Below are 22,682 nucleotides of genomic sequence, written 5' to 3' on the forward strand. Positions count from 1 at the left end.
CAAATCTAGGGCATCATCCTCTCTCATCTCCAAAGAAGTACTCAAGTTCAAACGATACTAAATTCTCTGCTTTTAATTAGTTGCCATTTTGAAGTCAACCTCTAAACAGCATGAAAGGCACCAGCTCACAGGAAACTGAGTGTGACAAAAACCAAGACATCTAAAACACAAAATGCCACCATCTTTACTTTTGAAATTTCCTGTCTTTGCTGTCATATTTGGAATGATAGGCAGGCCGATGAAAGATAATTCTATGTCCTCCTTCTACTCTTGATGAAGCCGCTCCTCTTTCACAGCTCTGGCAAGCCGGCCACCAGAGGCTAGCGTAGGAGAACAAGATGTGCTATACCTACTGAGTAAATCTCACAAGCTCTTCAAGGGGCACACATAAGACCTGGGTGTATTGCAGAGTTCCAACAGCTGCCAGTATTAATACTGGAAGTCATCACCTACTGGGGTTTGAAGCAAATCACAAGATGGAAAAGCTTCCTGAATTTCAGATAATAGACAGGATAAAAATGTGCATGATATCTGAGCTGATGTCCCCAAACTGAACTAACACTTCTGTGGACTTATGTATATTTATAAAATTAGAAAGAAAAAGATCACATGTAGAATTTTAATCTATATAGACCTGCAAAAAGTAAACATAAGACAACAGGCAAATTAAGTCATGAAATACCTGAATACATAATACTTCTTTTGCAAACCATAGAAATGGGGCAAAGATTTTTTTTTTTAATTTGCCATGGTTTATTTATTCACTGAAATCAAGGTTGTCAGCTTATATGTACATAAAAATCATAATAGGTGCATGTTTCAAATTTTGAATCTTGAAAAACAATCAAAAAAGCTCTGGTTTAGCAGATCTTGGAAAGGACTCTGGGAACCTCAATTTTTAAATCAGTATTTTAAGTAATTATGGCTCACGTGGTTTAAGAACCAAATCTTAAAAAATACTAAACAAAAATATAACCTTGCCTCTCGGTGAAACCAGAGTCTACCTAAAATCCCAAACTTTAAATATCCCTGTGAAATTGGTGCCCAAAACATGAAGACCAAACAAAATTATGTCTGAAGTCATGCCACAGGGAAGAAGGACAGAGCTGAGACAAAGATTACGTCCATTGCCTGACAGTGAAGGTCATATGCATAGGAACGTAAGTCAAATCCCTTATTCCCAAGATAAGAACAGGATAACCGGGAAAGCAGTGGAACTTACCAAGACTGGCTACAACTCTCACAAGCAGAAATGAGACAGCCCCTTAAAATACTATATTGATAGGTGGGCATTGGGAAGGTAAAATGACTTGGAATTTTAGTGGAGAATTCACTAGCTTCCAGTTACTTTAACTTGAGTTGGTCTAAATACTCTTGCTCACTTGCATATATATGCAAGCATACACATATATGCAATTTAAAGAAATAAAAGCCATCCTTGATGAGAGAAATTCCAGCTCATCTAGAATATGCTTATCATTCCCCCACAACTTGATTATCTGGCAAAAGTCAATGTGGGAAATTTTAAATTTTTCAAAATGAGAATTCACATGAGGTCAGTGCTTTTGGTGCAGCATAGGAATAGACTCAAGTATGAAAAAATCAAAAAGAAAGGCAACAGCTATTGAATGGCACTATGAGAAAACAGAAACAAGACAAATAGAGAAATAACTTTGGCCAGAAACCTTTGGCCATGAAACAGAAAACAGTCGCACAATCCCTTAAATTTTTAAAGCTCAAGAAAGCAATAGCTTATGTGAAATGATCTAACAATGCAAGAGAGAATTCAGGGTAGAGACGGAGGGAAATTTAGAAAGAGATGTACCCTGACTAGCAGAGGGAGAATGTGGGAGTGAGGTATGGGAAGTGTTGATAAAGTATCAGGAGAGAAGCAAAATGAAATATTGAATGATACAAGAATTGACACAGTTGAAAACACAGATTCAAAAGTAGAAATAAAGTGAGTGAGGTATCACGTAAGTAATATTTTTCATTTATTTCATAGGTTTTTATTGGAAACAATTTTTTCATAAAACAATATATTAATGTTTTTAAACCAGAAAGAAAAAGTGAATCATCCAGAAAGGAATATACATGACCTGCTACTCAGAGTGGAATGGCAGTGGAGCAGAGCACTCAGCTAGGGGGATAATTTGGGGGGGGGGGACTGCTCAAAAGAAATGTCAAGTTGTACACAAAGAGGACACTGTGTCCTTAGGAAAATTAACTCAGAAAAAAAGACCAGGAAGAGTCTAGAAAAAAAAAATATGCTAGAAAGATGATAAAGCAATCATTGAGTAAACATTAAAAAGGGACCATATTACCTACAGAGATTTTTTTAAAAACCAGGCCAGCCTTGGTTTTCTCCATAGACATAGCTTCAGAGCACACTGAGAAAATTCATAAAATTCCTAAAATATGAATCGTGAGTCTTATATTTCACCATCTAAACTTGTTTTAAGGATTTTTACCCTATTCTAGATAAGCACTTCACTTTGAAGATCATTTTGAGTAAGTATTTCTGTATTCTTACAGAAGATGTCAACACAACTAACTACAGCAAGACTCTTCCATTGGAGACATCTGCTGAGCACATGACAGATTCCCCTCCAAGGACAATGGCTTCTCTCTGGTCTTCCAAGTACCTTATGCAAGGCCTGGTGTTGAAGGAACCTGGGAACCAGTTTGCCTGCCGCAGTTACCAGAGAATGGAGCAGAAAAGTAGAGACACATAAGCACAGAATGAGATCCCGAAAAAAAAAGGTCCCAAAAGGCATTGCCCTCTTGTTTCCTAACAATCCACCGAAGCAGTGCTGTAAATGGTGAATTAGTTCTATCTTTACATTGTGTGCCATTTGATCATCCAACTCACACAAACTCATGTTCAGGACTTATTGAGGGTATCAGCCACAACAAAATATCAATGATCTCATAATCCTTCGTCGAAGAACTCATAACTAGCACATTGCACAAGGCAGGATTGAGTAACAATTGCAACCACAACTATCTCTGGAAAAAAAAAAAAACTATCATTTTACTCATTTCTCCCTGATACTCAAACAAAACCTCTGGGAAAAACCTGAGCTACTCTCGTTACTCCTGCTAACAAAAGTTACCTTGACTATCAAGGACGTTATCAGTTTAGCAATTCACATTATTCGTTCTCCTCAAAATAGTGGAAATTGCAGTTAATGATAAATAAGCTTCTTCAGAAACTTACTTAGCTCTCTCTACTTTGAGCCAGAAAACTATAGTGGCAAAGTAAGTATGAGGCCACACAACTGTGTGTTTCACAGGATTGAGTTTTCTCCACTTCCCACCACAGGGCCCATGGGACCTCTGACCCCTTCAGACATAGCACAGAAAGGAGTGGAGGAAGAAACAGAAGAGACTATTGGGGGCTATTAGAGAACCCTATTTCTCTCATCACAGCACATTGGTTCCTCTAATACCAGTGTGGGTCTTGATACACCAAACAAATCTCCAGTTTTTAGTAAACGCCAACTGGATACCCTACAGACACTTCCAATTAAGGGCTCAGCTTCACAGAGGTGTCCTTCCTTTCAAATGCCAATCCAGGTGTGAAGTCCCAGGTTACCCACACTTCTGTATGATATGGCTGCAACTCGTGGCTTCCCACAACCCTTTCCTCTCGTTCAGTTATTTGCTGTAATGGTTCATAAAACTCAGCAGACTTTCCTGTTACTAGGTTGCTATAAAGAGCACCACAAAGGGTGTGATGAAGAGGCATAAGATGAGGAACACAGGGCAAGATGAAGGAAGTTTCAAACACAGGAGCTTCTGTCTCCTGGAATTGGGATCTTCACCAGTAATCTCCCTTTCCTCCATGTAGGGGTTCTTAAAGGCCCCCAGAAAACAGATCGTTGGGCCCAAAGTTCCATCCTTCTAACCATGTCTTGATATTTCCTATGCCCTGACCAGGTCCTGAAGCCATCAGGACCCGAAACACCTGACATCTCATTAGCATCACTCCAGAGAGTGCAGCTATTGTGTTGGGAAGCACGGGGTGGGATAAAATAGTGCAACATAAGACTGCCAGCTCATAGCTCACAAAATGAAAGGGGCTCTAGGAGCTCCATTTCAAAATGGGAGACATAGGTAAAATATGTATTTCTTGTTTGATCACCCTGACACAACTATACCCGGGCTTAAATGGTCCTGGAAGCAGATGTTCTCCAACAGAACACAGTATGGGTGATGTAGAGGCCTCTCAATAAGGAGATTCTCTCACCTGCTTTTCTCAGTAGTACAAATACTGCCCCCTCTGGCAGGGCAGTTATGCGGTCACCTTGTTCTTCTCTTAGACAATATATACCCCTTTACAAATGACCCTAGGCCAATTTTTTTTGTCATGTCAGAGTGGCACTGTCTAGGAATGGGTTTACTATTCACAGGGCACTTGAAAACAGAAATTTCCAACTTGTGAACACAAACTGAAGGGTTTACTTTTATGATTTCAAATACTGCAATACTTGGTGGGAACAAGAAAGCTATGATGCTACAAAAGGATATTACTGGTCACCAGCGCAGGAAGATATGACTAGGATGGCTCCCATGTCAAAGAGGCATGCTGAGGGTAAAAAAAAAAAAAAAACAATGACATCATGAGGTTTGCAGGCAAATGGATGGATCTAGAAAATATCATCTTGAGTGAGGTAACCCAGACTCAGAAGGACAAACATAGTATGTACTTACTCATAAGTGGATACTAAATGGGAGGGAAGGGATGGCCAGACTGCAACCCACAACTCCAGAGAGGCTAGCTAACAGGAAAAGACCCTAGGAGGGACACATGGATGACCCTGTGAAGGAGAAGTAGATGAGATCTACATGAGCAGACTGGGTGTGGGGGTGGGGGTGGTGGCAGAGGATAAGGAGTAGGGAATGAGAACATAGGGAAATGGCAGGGTCAAGCTGGAACAGGGACAGAGTGGGAGGGCAGGGAGGAAGATACCATGATAGATGAGGACATCATGGGAATAGGAAGAGGCAGGGTGCTGGGGTGGCTCTCAGGAATCCACAAGGTTGACCCCAACTTGGTCTGCTGGCAGTGGTCCAGAGGGTGCCTGGACCGGTCTACTCTGGTGACCAGCCTAGCAAATAACCTAGCTGTCATCATAGAGCCTTTGTCCAGTGACAGATGGAGGCAGATACAGAGATCCACAGCCAGGCACCAGGCTGAGTTCCAGGAATCCAACTGATGAGAGAGAGGAGAGGTACTGCAGGCAAGGGACGTCAAGATCATGATGGGAGAATGTGCAGAGATGACGGACCACACTAGTGGAAACCCATGAACTGTGGACTGGTGGCCGTGGAGCCTCCATGGGACTGGACTAGGCCCTCTGGACACGGAAGACAGTTGTTTGGCTCAAACTGTTTGGGGGGCACCCAGGCAGGGGGATCAGGATCTGTCCCTGGTACATGGGCAGGCTTCTGGGAATCTGGTGCCTATGGTGTGGCACCTTGTACAGCCTTGGTGCAGTGGGAAGGGGCTTGAACCTGCCTAGGCTCAGTGTGCTGGGCTCTGCTGACTCCCCATGGGAGACATCAATTTGGGGGATGTGGGGATGTGGGGTGGCTTGGGAAAGAAGGCTGGGGGTGGGAGGAAGGGGGTCTGTGGATAACATGAGGAGTGAGTAGAAAATTTCTTAATAAAGATAAATAAAATTAATTAATTAATTAATTTAAAAAAAAAAAGAGGTATACTGAGTGGGTAGGCTATGGGGCTCTGTTCAGAATTTACACACAGGCCTCACAAGCATAAATCAGCTTCAAAGAGGCTCTGCTACCGACCAGTTAGTTACATACAGAATTCATGCCCTTCAATGGTCCCTCTCCATCACCACCCCACATACTGCATACAAATTTACATGAGTACTTGGAACTAGACCTGAGAGGGAAAAAGTATGTTTCCAATCAGGCAAGAACCACATCCCACTCCCAGATTCTGAAGTTGGAAAAAGAAAGGACAAAACAGACTAAGTTGCCTCCACAATCTAATAAGGACAATCCAGTGGGCGGCTTTAGATCAGCTAATACTAACATGCATGGTGGTACATGCCCAGGACTGCTCTCAAGGGTACACCTCTATGCATGTATTAACTAAGTGCACCTTCACAGCAGCACTATCAGGGAGTCACAAATATCTAGTGTGGAGGAAAAGAAACTAAGAATAGACAATTAAGGTCATTTATCTGTTTATCATCAAGCGCGCGCGCGCGCGCACGCACACACACACACACACACACACACACACACACACGTTTCTAGCCCTGGCTCAAGAGACCTTGTTCAACACTGTTCTATTGTCAAGGAAGAGTCATCAAAGCCACATTCTGAAGAATCACAGCGGGGCTTTATTAATTAAAACTTAGGGGAAGCAAGGAGGCTTGCCCAAGATGTCTTTAACAAACAGCTCTCATAAGTTTGCCTTCCAAACATAAAAATAACATCACACTGAATATGAAAGTCAGCTGAGAGGTAACAAGGGACAGTATTACCAGCAGCTCTTTTGTTCTGGCTGTTCCAACTACAATTACTCTTCTGGAGCTATCAACTGTGCTCCTAAAGTTACTGAGCCTGTGCCAGCCTTTACAGTGCCAACAACTGCATCTTTACTGGGACCCTGTTCTTAGGCCCTTCCTTGTTAAGATCTATTCTTAGCTCAATGTGATACCTCAAATCTCATCTTGACTATGATTGCTAAGTGATCACCTTTCACCTTTCTCTGGAGCTCTATCCTCCACCCTTTAGGAACCCTCAACACACTCTAAGGTCTTGCCTTCCCCAATACTGTTCTATCCTATCTGATAAAATCCTCAACATTTTCTTATTTCCATCTCACTTTTCTTTTCCATCCCTAAAATTCTAATCTATAGCTTGTCAGTCTGTAGCATAAAAGCAATATAGAACTCGAAGTCAAGATAAATTTAGAGGTCAGAAGAGATGACTCAGTCTAAATCCCATCTCCGGAATGCAGCAGGATTTGTGAACAGTACAGAAAAGCTCTGAAGAGACACCTAAGACCCAATATGTCAGGCAGACATCACAATTCCCAAAGCTCTTATGGTTAGATCAGAAGCCAATTCTCCCTGAATATTTGATGTGCCATAAAGCTTATCTCCAATGCACATATAAAAAGATGCAATGCCAGAATTCTCAGCATGAGCTAACAAGGCTATTTAATGGATCTCCCTAAGCTCCTTGACATGCACATGTCCAGCCTGTATATATGTAAACACACAAATCATTTACACATTTTAGCAAAAGAAAAAATATCTACAAGTACTAGGAGAACAGATTGTAACATGCTTACTGCTTCCTAACTCAGAATAGTCTGTCATGATTTCTCAGGAAGATACCCCCTTGAGTTACTTCTAAACACGGCTCCTATTTCAAAACCATTTTTGTGATGCTGGGCACCTACAGACCTTTTTTCCAATATCCTTTGTTATAGCTCAAGGCTAAAGTATGGTGTTCCTAATTCAGGACATGCTTGAGGTGCTTAAATTTGCATAACCACTCGAGGAAATCTTTCCTGTAAGGACATGTACTGACCTCATGGCATATTTTTATTAAGGCAACACTGAAAATGTTTTCCGACAGTGCAGATGCAGCCCTGTCCATTAGAAAATAGGTCACTGAGCTGCCCTACTGAGCTCTCCTGCCATCAGTCAAGGAGGAGGCAGAAATGACTCAGCATTCAACATAGACTAAAATGGTCCAGAATCTGTTTTTCCAAGGTAAATGCTGGAATTCTTACAGCTTCATGCATAGACTTTGCACAATACTTTCCAATAGGCATATCCCCAACCTTATTTTAGAGCTAGCAACCAGAACCCAGAGCTGAAAGTGTGTTATGCCTCAGTCATGGTGGGCATTTCACTCTCTAAATAGAAGTAAATGTTTCATCATAAATAAGGCAGACTTTATAATAAACAAACTAGCAAAATCACTGTAATTGTGCCACAGAGTAAATATTGAGCATAACATCCCAGGCTCTCTAACCAACGATTAGTGTTGCCACTTTAGCAAAGAACTTTAAGTTTGCAATTTTACTGTGTATCATGATTTAGGCTCTAATCTGAGGGGTGGAGGATAAACATTCTTGTGCCTACAGTAATGGGCCAGAATGAAGATTCTTTGCTTTCTTACCCACATAGAGATCTTGAACTATAAAAGTTTCAAGACAAGGTATTGAAAACAATGGTTGTGAATTTTTTTGGCAGATACTTAATTGTTCCCTCTATCAGAATGTAGCCAACACCAAAATCTCAAGGAAAGATTTTCCCAGCACAGTGTAAACTCAATGAGTGTTGCATAATTCCAACACTGATACCAAAGAAGTCTTTGCATCTTTACAATAGTCAAGAAGAAGGAATACCCTCTTGGGGAAATAAAGCAGTTGTCTTTGGGGAATGAAGCATTACTATGTTTAATGAGTTCCTTATATATTTTGGATACTAATCCTTTTTGAATATTCAGTTCTCAAACATTTTCTCCTACTGTTCAGTTTGTCTTTTCATTTTGATTGTTTTCTTGGCTATTCAGGCAAGTCATTCTCCAGACAGTAAGTTAAATATATTTCACCATAAAAAAGGAAGTTGTTAAAACAAACAAACTGACAGTACACCTTAATTGTGCCAAAGTAAATACTGAGCACTGCATCCCACAGCTTTCCAACAATAATTAATGTTGCCAGCTTCCTTAGATTTTCCTCTGTGTGTTTAAGTTTTGAGACTCATATTATAATGATCTAATTTCAGTTTTTGCTTTCAAAAGGGATTATCCATTTCCAGATAGATGTTCCTGTTTTCTTTCTCAAAGTGAGTTTATCATGCATATGTGTATTTCTGGACTCAGTGTTCTGTTCCTTTCATCTGTGCATCTGTTTCAGGTCAAGCACTATAAAACCTTGATTACTGTAGCTTCAAGATGCAATGTGAAATTAGACAATGTACCTTCTATTTTGTTTTTGTTGATCATGATTCCTTTACCATTCAAGGTTCTTTGTGATTCCATATGAATTTTAGGGTGCATTTCTGTGAACAATGCCATGGAATTCTGGCAGGAGTATACTGAATCTATAATCTAGAAATGGCCAAAGGTATCTGAAAAGTCATTCAACTAATCCTGAGGGATATGAGACATGTAAGTACATGTATATATATATTTCATTAAATATATAGTTATATATAATGAGTTTCTTATATCTACTTAAAATTACATGTGAGATATATAAGTATATGTATATATATATATATACATATATATATAAACATACTTAATGAAGTTACACTACCATGGTGATAATGCAAAACTGAATAAATAAATGATAGATGATAGACAGATAGATAGATAGATAGATAGATAGATAGATAGATAGATAGATAGATAGAGACAGACAGACAGACAGACAGACAGACAGACAGATAGATAGATAGATAGACACCAGTAATAAAAGTAGAAGAAATCTTTTTTCAAGCTGTGGATCATCCCTCACTTTAAAAAAAAAAAAAAAAAAAAACTTCTTTGGGCAACAGAGACCATTAGAAAATGCAGAGAATAACTCAATGTGGGGTTCCCACCTCCAGGTTATATATCTACAATACAATTCCTACATCTAAGATTCAGCAAACATCTCTGAAGAGGGAACAGAAGAATTGTAAGAGCCAAAGGTCCAGGAAGTCTGCCTTGAGACTGTGTCTTCTATATGTGACAGGAAAGCTTCACCCGTGAAACATCAACAATATGGCTTCCTAAACAAGACCAGAACAATTCCAACAACAGTTGACATGTCCAAGTATGGAGAAAACCTCATGGGACCCCATCCCTGGACAAGAAGATACATAAGTAACTTCCTTACTTATGGTGAATCATATTGAACAACTGCTCAGAGGAGAACTGGCCTGCCCTGGGATGAGCCAATACTGAGTAGTCAACCCTAAAACTAAAGCAGCAAAACTAAATGAAATCAGCGGGTTATATTTGTGTGTGTGTGTGTGTGTGTGTGTGTGTGTGTGTGTGTGTGTGTGTGTAAGAGAGAGCGCATGAGCGTGGGGGGGACGCAATAGAATGAACAGAAATTAAAGAAAAAGACGCCATAAACATAAGATGGAGGTAGGTGACGGAAAAGACACAAGAGAGATTGGGTGGAGAAGGAAGGGGGAAATGATGTACTTATATTTTAATTAAAAATAATTTTTTAATTAAAGAACAAAAATTTAAAAACTTCTTCACAAAAAAGATTATATCTGGAATTTTAGAAGTTCTAAATGTTAAAATGACTATAATTAAAAATTCAAAGACAGTAAGTATCAAGGGCATGAGGAAAAGAAAATACTTATGTATTGTCAGTGGGAATGTAAATCAATACAACCATTAAATAAAATATGGAAGTTACGCAAAACTTAAGACCAGAAACTACCATACTTAATATACACCCATAGGTAGGAAAAAGTGGTCTGTCAGAGACATTATCTGTACTCCCATGCTCATTGTAGTATTACTCAAACAGTAAAGGTATAGAACTTAAATATCTGTCAGTGGATGAATGCCGAAGAATTATTTTATACACATACAGATTATCATGTAAACTCTAAAAAGCAAATAATGGTCATTTTTAAATAAAGTGGAGAATATTGTGCTAAATGAAATCAGAAGCAGAAAGACAAAAGCTGTGTGACTTATTTGTATACATGGAATACATGAGCATTCTCACCCTTAAGAGAGGCCCAGGCAATGAATACATTAATTTTAAGAGCAAGATCTCATGCTTACATTGCTGATTTATTTTATTGGAATATTGGAATGGTGTTAATTATGTCATACATATGAAAATTAATATATCCTATCACTTGATGGTCACCACACTTCCATTAACATTGACCAGTAAATAATTTACCATCCAAAGCTGTCTATTTGGATAAAGTAAATACAGTGATGCCCAATTATCTGACTTTCTCTACTTGGTCCAGTCTCAATTTGTACTTTGTAATTTAATAGTCAGAATAGGTTATAGGACTTCAGATCACACTAAGGGTTAGCCTCCACGGCCACAGGAGTGGGTCCCTAGACAGTGCCTGTCTCTCAAAAGCTTCACACAGGACAACTGGACCAGAAGTCAGTTTAGCTGACAGCAGCTTTAGGGCTGACCTCATGAGACTTGTGATGCAGACACTTCTATCACCTTCCCAAGTTGCCACCACCCTCCTGTAGATGTAACCAACCGTCTTATTAAATAAGAAACACAGAACCAATGCAAAGAGCTAAGAGCCTTACCACCTGCTGCAGCTAGCCTATTCAGCCAAGAGACCTCTCCGAAATGAGACCTACTTCCTGTCTGTTTGTCTTTATATAGTCTTTCTGTTCTGCCTTCTCATTGGTTGTAAACCCAAACACATGACTGCCTCATCACTGCCTGTTTGTACAGCCCTCCAGGTCTTCTATGGTATTGAGATTAAAGGCGTGTGTCTCCAATGCTGGCTGTATCCTTCCTTGACCACACAGAGATCAACTTAGCTCTTCTACCAAGTGCTGGGATTAAAGGCATTCACCAAGAACACCCAGCTCTGCTATGGCTTGCTATTAGCTCTGACCCCCAAGCAACTTTTTATTAACATACAAATAAAATCACATTTCAGTACAAATAAAATACCACCATACCCTTCTATCTCACAGACCCTCTATGTGAACTCACAAACTCTAGGGGGAAAAAAATCTCAATCTAAAAAAGGGTTGTAAGCACTTCATGGGGGAGAGCTGCCCTGCTAAGGAAGATTTGCTCCCTCCTCATCTTTACCCTAGGATTCCTCTTTCTACCCATTTCTTCTTACTACCTTAAAGGAATCAAGCACCTGTTCCTAAAGCCCCCTCCCCTTCGCCAGGCTGACATGCCACTCAATCTGTCTGACAGGATAGTCTGGTTCTCATTTTCAGTGTTAGAATTATTCATGTCACAAAAAACATGCAAGAATAAATCAATAGCACAAAAAGCATTTAGTTGTCAAATCTATGGTAAAGGTTTGACGAAGGACAAAAAAATATTTTAAATCCCTTCTACTTTTCTTTGTAACACAGGAAAACATGTTAAATTGTTTATGCATTAGCATTAAGACACTTAATTCTTTCTTTGCTAAAGCCTTTTCTGAAAAATTCCCTTTCAAGCAAAATTTTATTAGGCTGCTTAAAGAATCAGGGGCTGGGAAGATGGTTCAGCAAGAAAAGCACTTGCTACCAACCCTGACCACATGAGTCTGATCCCTGGAAGCCTTGTAGAAGGAGAAAATTGTCCTCTGTCATTCACATATGCATGTACACATGTATACATATGTATGTACACACACAAGAAAACAAAATTTAAAGTGCTTCAATGAATGAGCATGAATGTGTTCTTAGCAGGATAATATCATGTGGGCACAGTAGGAGAGCTACACTAAAAAGCTTGAAATATTTTCCCATGCTGTTTTGCATGCAATGGATAGTTGAGGAAAGTGAGTTAAAAGGTATAACTAGAAATCACAAACTTACTAACATAAGGCTCATATGCCTTCCAATTTGTTATACAAATCAGACCAAGACATTCAAAGGGGTGGCTTTGACACCTTATACTGAAACTATTTCAACCTGAAACCACTAACCAACTCCCAACAAGGAACTTTTCATTCCAACCAAAGAAATCCTTTGGTCATTTCTACAACTACCCAATAAAAACTTCCCATCCCATCCTCCTGCAGGAGAATGAGCTTCTGTGCAGTGGCACTTCCAAAGTCGCAGACCACTTAATACTTAAACACAAATCTTCAGAAGTGTTAAGTTCTTTGTGGACTGCCAGAACACAGTCTCCATGGATTGTACTGTGGGATGTTTTGAACATAGTTACCATTTCTGAAAGTGCAGAACAGATTCACAGTTGTATATTATACAAACTAAAGAGGCAGGACTCCACTTCAAATTGTTGACTCAAATATGAAACGAAGATTTAAGATTGCAACTATGTCCTACAAAACATAGTCCTAGTTAAATTTCTCAACTTGACACAGCCAAGAGCATCTGCAAAGATCAAACTTCAAATGAGAATGCCTCCATTTGATTGACATGTCTGTGAGGGCATTTTTATTATTATTACTACTGGTGTGGGATGGCCCAGGATACTATGAGCAGTGCTACTTCTGGTGCAGTGGTCCTGGGTTGTATAAGAAAACAGGCTGAGCAAACCAAGTTAAGTAGTAGTTAGCAGAGTTCCCCCAAGGCCTCCGTTTCAGTTCCTGTGTTAAACCCATGCCCTGTAAGTTGTAAGATGAAATCAATCCTCTCCTCTCCAAATTGCTTGTGGTCATGCTAAGACACTCATCAAACTAAAAACTCCTAGAACAAGATAAGTAACTCTGAGTGATATAAATGGCATTTCCAAAGACCAGATTATTTGAAAGGTAATTTGTTAATCATGCAGGTACTAACAGTAACAGCATACCCGAAGAACAGGTACAAAGTTTAGGAGACATGTCTTTGGCTAACTGACTCCATTGTGTAAACACAGCACAAATGCACAAATAAATTTGTCTATGACACTTCTAGATGATATAACCATATGGGTCCTCCACTCTGTGTGTGCTCCATCACTGACCAAACTATTCTGTGCTACATGTCTGTATTTAGCAAGCTCCAGGGGAGAGAAGGGTCCAAATTCTATGGAGACAACGTCTTTCCTATTTAAGTATAAGTATTGATTACACTTACAGTTGGCTTTCCCACCTGAAATAAGAAAGGTCAAGGACACTGCTGCTGACAACTCAAAGCTACACCAACTATCAACTCAGTAAGCACTGCAGAAAGAGCATCATGTTGTCCTAACTGTCCCATGAAGAATCCAACAAGTACTCTAAGTTAGCCAGCCTCAAGTTGGATGTGACCCTAACTGGATAAAACACATGGACCAACAACATCGAGTTAGGCATCACCTTCCACAGAGAGGCCAGGTTCTGCAACCATCCAACAAACTGAAACACCAGTTTCCCCTACAATTCCTGTGTCAAAACAACGACAAGAAAGTGCTACGATGATTGAAACCAGTTTCCGCCATTTGTCAAGGCAAAAATAGAAACTTCACTCAACCATGTAGCACAAATTTGGAAAAGACCACTTTGGGGAACCCAGTTGAAGCATACAATGAAGTGAATTTTAGAATATTTACCTGGGTGCATAATCACGATCACAATCAGTGTTAGGACAGTTTCCTCATCCCAAGATGTCTATCATTAATCACTGCCCTGACAGACACCAATCTACATGCTCATATACAAAAACCCATTCATACTCAGTGTACCAAACTTAAGTCTGCACATATGTATACACCCAAGATACTGCCACAATCAAAGTAATACACAGGTCCATCACTTCTAAAAATTTATTTTCACCACTTTCTATGGTGTTTTGTTCTGTTTTATTTGTTGGAGCTTAGAGGGTTTTTGGTTAGATGGGGACAGGGGACAGCCCTTGCAATGAGATCTCTGACCTCCTAGGAAAATCTTAAGTGGACAATACACTGTTGACTGTTGGTTCTGGGAAATACAGTAGATTTCTATTGTATAGCTAAAATCATACCTTCTCAACTTCTTTCTTGTTTGTCCCTACTCCCACCATTGGTGAACATCACTCTCTTCTCTCCATTTAATGGTTTTATTTGTTAGACACTTCTTACAAATAATACAGACCTTTCCTTCTCATCCCCATGAGACAAGGATGTCATCTACAACTAGAATCCTAAATTATCTGTCCACAAGGATTAAATCTAATAAGAAAGATCTGAAGACTTCAATTAGCTATTAATTATAAATTGCAGTTGCCCAAAGATATTTTTCCTCTGTGCCTTTAGCAATACACTAATTTGCTTAATGAACATTATTACTTTTTCCTGTACCCATCCTAAGACATACACTATTCTTGACCCATTGTTTTTTTTTTCCTTCACATAAGGCAGTCTAGTACAATATCTTAGAGCCAACTTTTTAATGAGTATTTGTTGATTTGCCTTGGGTTTTAATATTCTAAGAGAAAAGACCTATTTGTTTTTCTACTTATCACTTGGTTCACTAAAGAACAAATCTCTGGGGAGAGGCACAAGCTGTCTGTGTCATATCTGCATGTTAAAGATATTTAGATTTTATCCTAGAAAAGCAAAAGTACTTCTTTCTCTTCACTCATTGATCAGCTAGGAATTTGGGCACTGCTTACAATACAAATAAAATTTTTAATTTTATTTTAAAGAGAAAATGCTTATCTTTAAAAAACAATATTTTAAATTACTTGTCTGTGTGGGTGTATGTGCACTGAGTGCAGTTAACTGCACAGTCCAGAGAACAAAAGATCACCTGGAGTGGCAGGTGTATGTGACCCACTTAACAGGGTGCTGTTAACAGGGAAATATAAAAGAAATGTGTTGTCTTTCTATCACAGAGTTCAATGAAACTATGTTCCATCTTTAAAGAAATTTATAAAGATGCCATATGGCAAGGAAATCCCCACCCCTCGGTATTTTTCCAAGATCAAAGTATGCACTGAAGATTGTATCCTGTTCTCAAAAGCTGAATTTTGCTAACTACCCATGTCCTTTGGCACTAGCAAACACCCTGAGAATGTAAGACCAAATTCTGGCCAGAGGGAGGCAAAATACTCTTCCTTTGTGCCCGAAATAAAAATTCAACAGCTGTCCCCTCTGAGTGTGATTGCCTGCTTCATTTGGCAGAGCACCATGCTCTTCTGCAGAAGTAGAACTTTTTGCCTTGCTGAAATCCTTTGAACTCTGTGGTCATTTCCTTTTTACTCCAGATCCACTTTTAACAGTGCTGGGAACTAAACCTAGGTCTAGAAGTACATGCTCTTAACTGCTGAACCATCTCTCCAACCCCCTTTCCTTTGTTTGGTTTGGTTTTAGTTTGTTGCTATTATTTGTAATTAACTTTGTAACATTGAGATCAGATGCAAGTTGTACTTATTTGTTGTGATTGCCACTAAAATAGCACAATTGTGAAACCTCTTATTTTTCATTTTTAGTAATGTCATTTTACAATCCACATCTAGCACCACAATATAGTAAATGTTATTTCACAAATAACTTGAACTTCTAAATTACTTCTAACTTCTAACTTGCAGGTGCTTCAGTTTTTTTCTAACACTCAATTGCATATCCCTAACAGACTTGAGGGCCAGCCAGCCCAAACCAGTAAAAAAAAAAAAAAAAAGATACTTTCTGAGAGCCAACCTGGGTCTGCCTAAGGGCCTTAGCAATAGCAGCTGAGACATGATCTGGAGATGACCTGGACCAATGAAAGGCAACCATGTCACACCAGCAGATGCATATGCATCAGACCTTTCCCCAGGGTGGGGTGGAGGGTATATAAGGCTTGCCTCTTCCTGAATAAACTGAATTTGTTGTTTTGACATTCTCCCGGACTCTGTGCCTACTTGGCCCCTCCCCCATAGGGAACAACAGCATTTGTTGGACCCTGCTACATTCCTTGAATCTAACAACTGAAGTCTTTTTTTCCCTTGGGAGAACAAGTTTATATCGATGGATGAATATATTTATTCTAATTCACTTACAGAAGTTAAAGCCATGCTGAACAGTCAATTATATCAGCTAACAGTTTCTTCACAAAACTCATAAAACTATATTAGCAGATAAATCAAAAGACTTGTGAATCCAATACTCTTACAGGTTGAACTTTCGGTGTTGATCTACAAATATTACCACATGGCTGCATGGGACACTGGTCAGTGTTAACATGGGCTTGACAGCCCACATCTGCTTACTGCATGCGGAAGGATACCACCCCCACAATTTTCTCCTGTACCCAGTTAAAACCATACTTTAGGGTGTTAGTCCTTCCATGTAAGGCCTTTGATGAAAGCATGGAAGAAAGAGCCCCCCAGCACCAACTAAAAGAGGAACTGAAAGGGATGTTCAAAGGGGTGCATCAAGAACTTCATACACACCACCAGTAAACTCTACCCCTTTCTTTATATCCAACAAGAGTTACAAATAGCTGAAGCATGAGAAGTGGAGATACTGTTCATCAGAATAAAACATCACTAAGATGGCACGTGAAGAATATGACAGGCCTGACATATTAAACTTTACTTCACCTTTCAACTTTCTAATAAAATATTACACGGGGTAGTAATTCATACAGAGAGGTTAAAAACCATTTCAGAATATATTTGCTATGCCTTATGTCTTAGCAAACATTTTCTGTTTTAACTTCTTTTTTCTTCTTTCTTTTAGCAAATAGTTTCACTTCCTATAGTCTGGTAAATTATTCTGTACCAATAAGTTAAACAGTTGACAAGTGCAATTGGGTTATTAAAAATCTTATTTTCCTTTGTATTACACTCCCAACCATGACACTACAGACAGAATTCTAATCAAATGTTTAACTACTAAATGTCATAACTTATGATTCACATTCTAATTTCCTAGACATCAGTAGGTACCAGTGAGTTAAACACCGATATCAACATATAAATCATCACAAATTATGACCATGAGCAGCCAAACATTAGAGAAAACTCACAACTAGTCCCATTTTTAATGCTGTTCTGTGTAAAATGAACTACAATCTTCACTGCTTTTGTCCTCCATAATATTAAAGTAATGCTCTATAGTACTCTGGTGAGCAAGACAAAGGGAATTGTCATTTTTTTTTTCAAAACATCATTTGGAGCACATTTTATTCCATGTGGCTTTTCCCAGAAGTTCTAAATTTGAAGAGAGTAGCCCATTTATTTAGGTGGTTTCCAACACATTTGAGGAGTCAATGCATAAAGAAAAGCCCTGGAAGGCTTTTAAAGTTTTAAGTCAAGCACTTTGCCTTTACCTCTGTTGGCTTCAAGCAGAATACTAACGATGCAATCTGAAGCTTATTCACTGGGGTCCAAGCACTGGAAAATGCATTTCCCTAAAGAGAAGTAACACAAGCCATGTAGCCTGCAGACCTGAATCATGTAGTCCTTTCCACAAAGTTTGCCGAACCTAGCCCGAACTAAAGCTGAAGGCTTCAGGCTATTCTTTTTTTTGCTCTGTCAAATGCCATCTTATCCTCTTGTTACTGGATAGCCCAGAGTGGCAGCTTTTAAATACTACAACCCAAATGTACTTTATATGAAGAAGCAACAATAATTTGTCATCTTTCATAGATAGATACATTGCTCACAAAAAGAAAGTCGGCATTCAGGCATTTTCTCTTCTACATGTAAACCTATATGCTGGTACCCTATTTTAGAGGTCTCAGCTGACTTTAATAAAATGCACACAATGCTAATGAGCTATCCCAGTTGTTTTCAAATATCCAAGAACTAAATTATTACATTTTTGTTGCTACATAGTGCTAGGGATTGAACCCAGATCTTTCACAAATCTTTCACTGTACAACTGAACTACAATCCTGGCCCTACACAGACATCTCAGGGTCTATTTATCAAGTATGTAGCTAGTAACATATCTCTAAACTTCCATTCTGTTCCATCAAAGGGATGTAGTTTTCCCCAGTCCCGCTGGGACCCGCAGCCACTCAGACCCAAGTAAACACACAGAGACATATTATTTATAAACTGTATGGCCGTGGCAGGCTTCTTGATATCTAGTTCTTATATCTTAAATTAACCCATTTCTATTCATCTATAAGTCGCCACATGGCTTGTAGCTTACCAGTACTTTACATCTTACTTCTCATGGAGGCAGCAGCTGGCAGTGTCTCTTGACTTAGCCTTCCACATCTCAGAATTCTCAACTCTGCTTATCCTGCCTAAACTACACTATACTTCCTGCCTGGCTACTGGCCAATCAGCATGTTATTTATCAATCAATCAGAGCAACACATTCACAGCATACAGAAAGACATCCCCACCAAAGGGACAGCTATCTGGATAACAAACCCTTATAAGACATGTAGGCAGCACTAAAGAAAAAAAAAAAAAAAAACTTCCAAGGGCTGAGGTAGCATGGCAGAAATGAATCTGCAGCAGTTGTTTGGATTTTTCCACTTTTTCCTTCATCTTAAAGCTGAGAAACTCCCAAGCCCACCTGATCTCTCACATTCCTACTTCCTCTCTTTTCCTTTTCCTTGTCTCTTCTAGGATGTCACATAACAAAGAAAAAAGAAGCAATATAGAATATATTTATTCCTCCTCTGCTTCCACACTGACCCCACCCTGTTTCAAATCACAATACAACTGACTGTTTTGTGACAAATTAAATATGCAACATGAGACAAAGACCACATAAAATTAAGTACAGTGTTTACTACACACCTATAAGTAGTCTATACAAATCCATAAAAACTAAGTGATAGAATGAACTTAGGCCAAGATGAAAAGATTGCACTGTTTGCAGGCTGGAATTTCAACATGGAAATCCAGAACTGAGGCTCAGGGACACCTACCTGTGGTCATTATTACACTTTTGTTCAGCTCGGAATGAAACAGGATAAAAGTGAAATACCCTGATGTCAGGGGTATTCTGCCCTTCTGAAATACAGTATCCTTAATGAAAAGGAGATGGTCCCTAGAATGGAAAAGAGAGATGAGGAGGAGGAGGATGGAGTGGGCAGATGAGAAGAGAAGGAAAAATATATATAACAGGACAAATAGTTTGAAAGAGGAAAGAACAGAGCAGGCTAGGAAACAGACAGGTTTGAAAAGTGTAATTCCAGGAAACTAAAGGAAACAAAACACAGAGAGTAGAAACAGTGTTGGGGAAGTGGAGGTGGAGGTGATTATATGGAACCAAAGGCACCTGAGGAGCTAAAAAAAAAAAAAAAAAAATACTCTGCAGAGAATTTATAAGCAAAGGGGGCCAGCCAGGTTGAGAAAACAGGAGCAGAAAGAAATTAATATAAAAGCAGAAAGCCACAAACTACTGTTTTAGCCCAGCAATTTGAAACCACCATAACACTGTTAATTGGTTGAAAAAAGTCAATACAGAAAAGCAATGAATTTTTGTAGGAGGAGAGAATTGGGTCAGTTGAAAGTTGAGGAGTCTTTGGAGGGCTCAGAAAAAAGAATTCTCTCAACATTAGTTATTCAAAGGCAATGACAGAAAAAAATGGTCATCAAAGGTTGAAAAGACTTGTTAACATGCTACAATATTTAAAAATGAATTTACTAATCACTCCAACTTGCAGCAAAAGAATAAATAATACGCTGTGTTTGTGCATGCCCAAAGTATGGGTTCATTAAATATTTATTGATAGAACAAACTTACTTCTTTTATTAATGCTGTGAAATGGCATCTTGGGTTGTAAGACATTTGAAATTCTACAACTAAGATGCAGCTAATTCTTTTTTTTGTCATATAAAATAATGGGCTTCACCATAACAGTTCTATGTATAAGTATCATTGTATCTTGCTCTAAGTCACCTCTCATTGCTCTTCCCTACCCTTTGCTGGGTCTCCTCCTCACAAAAATTCCCCTTCTGCTTCATGCCACATATATAAGTGTGTAGATCATTAGATATGGATTCCACTCGTAAGAAGAAAAAATGGCATTTTGTCTTTTCCATTTAATAATTACCTTCTTAGCTGCAGAGGAGGAACATGTTTAAGGACTGAATCTCATGGTCACTCTTCCTGCAGACGTCCAGCTGAAGGGTATATGCAGAAGATTTAAAGCATCAATGGGAACCTGGGTCACTCAGACTTGATAGGCTTGGTTACTCACTCTCTGAAAAGTTGTCTTCACATCAAATGCTGGAGCTAGATCTACAAGGCAAGAAGGCAGGAGTTAAAACAGGAATCTAAAGAAAAAGCACAGAATTAATGGGTAGAAATGCCTTTGCATTGCTCACCATCTCTGACCTGAAAGAAACAAAGAAACATGGCTCCCGGGAGCTGGTTCCCATTTCCATGGAGGCAAACATGCCACATTGGAAAAGCCAAGGAAGGATCCAGGGATGTCATGGTGGCAGAACAGAATCCTGCTATACTAAGTTCAACCAGCAGACAAAAAACTCTGGGCTACCAAAGCACCTGCCCCAACCATTGGGATATAAAGTCAAAATGGCCATGCTTTCTCATCTACCTCCCTAAATAGAAATATATAAGGGTGGAGGGAATTCTGAGACGTAAAGCCAAGCAGGGCCAATCTAGCAAATTAGGTAAGTATAATCTCTTTCATGAGTTTAAACACCAACCTTTCTGGAAGCCAGAGCTTATCCTTCCAGCATCCGACTCCCAGTGTTCTGTGCAGCAGTTCACAAGAGCCAACATGTATTGATTCCTACAAGGTCCCTCACTGTCACAACAGCATCCTCTGTGCCCATTTTAATTACAGTCTCTCCCTCTGGTTCTATTAAACCTCCCAGCTCACTCTTTTCTCTCTTTCCATCTTGCTCACTAGTTAGAATAAGACCACCCATAGATAAATCCACCTCAGCACCCACAGCTGCAAAGCAAGAGCACACCTGAAAACACAGCATGCCCTTTTCTGCCCTTACTTTGAAGTTCAGGAATCCCATTAAGTTCACTCAACTCAAGAGGTTTGTGGGACAGGACCTTATTATGTTGCTCAGACTAGTCTCAGGCTCATGGTCCCCCTGCCTCAGTCTCCCAAGTGCTGACTTACGAATGCCACTATACCAAGCTTCAAGTGAAATTTTAGCATGCTCCACAGCCCTCCTTTATTTCCCTAGTTCATTCTAAAACAATCTTTGGTGTATGTACCATCATCTACTTCACCATTTCATGCTTTCTAATGAAATTCCAAACACATCTTCCCCCTTCTCACACTTAGCTCATGACCTTGCTACCTTATTTACATCAGTGGTAGGTCTATCTCTGTATAACAAAGCACTAAAACATTGTGTCTTCACACACACACACACACACACACACACACACACACAAAAAAAAAAAAAAAAAAAAAAAAAACCACCTCCTTCATTCAAATCAAATTACTACTCTGTGACTTGATAAGTTGGGCTTAATTGTTCTCAGATGGATTCACTCATATATGGAAGTCTCAGGTGAGGCCGTCAGTGGCAGCAGAGGTCTTCCACCTTGACATACAACAGGATGGCCAACAACACTGGAAGACACAGGGCATCTCAGAGCCTAGGATGAGAACTCATACAGCCTCTCTTCTGTGTTGCACAGGTAGCACATTTAAAGAGACTGTGGAAATAGACTCAGCCTCTTGGTGAGAGAACAATTTATGGCTACATTTACAAACTACCCCAGTGGTTGATTAGTCATGAAAGGGCTAATGTAGTACCCATAGTAAGAAGACAGAACCAAAAAACAAAGACTGTATTTTCAGTGTTCTCATACAAATACAGATTACAAATATTTATTCATGCTACCATTTTTCACCACCAGGTTATATACTAGAACTTATCTGAAGAAGGATGTCAGTATTCTATGCCTCGGAGGACAAATGCAGTATATAAAGACAGCTTTTATAAATAGTTTTATTGGCAGGCAGTCCTGTTCATTAATTTAGGTATTTGCCTTGCCTGTTTCCAGTACAATAATGGCATATGTTACACCAGAAATTACATGGTTAACAAAGCCTAAAGTATTTAATGTCTGGCCCTTTACAAAAAGAGAAAGAAAAATTTTCCAACTCCTGCTCACTGACACCATTTTACCAGCCCTCAAGTAAATGATA

The 22,682-nt window shown here is 39.3% G+C and overlaps 1 long non-coding RNA gene across 2 annotated transcripts in view; it reads right to left on the reverse strand.

Moving 5' to 3' along the window:
• Positions 1–22,682, reverse strand: part of LOC143267716 (uncharacterized) — a 231,557-nt gene that overhangs the window by 27,411 nt on the left and 181,464 nt on the right. The window contains exons 3-4 of one of the 2 annotated variants that reach the window (XR_013043140.1): positions 20,589–20,776; positions 19,458–19,579 (exon numbers count right to left, since the gene is read on the reverse strand). This is a non-coding gene — a long non-coding RNA (uncharacterized LOC143267716). The remainder of the gene's footprint in view (positions 1–19,457; positions 19,580–20,588; positions 20,777–22,682) is intronic. The other variant, XR_013043141.1, reaches the window with a different exon arrangement.

This window comes from Peromyscus maniculatus, chromosome 11, assembly GCF_049852395.1.
Source record: "Peromyscus maniculatus bairdii isolate BWxNUB_F1_BW_parent chromosome 11, HU_Pman_BW_mat_3.1, whole genome shotgun sequence".
NCBI classification, from domain to species: Eukaryota; Metazoa; Chordata; class Mammalia; order Rodentia; family Cricetidae; genus Peromyscus; species Peromyscus maniculatus.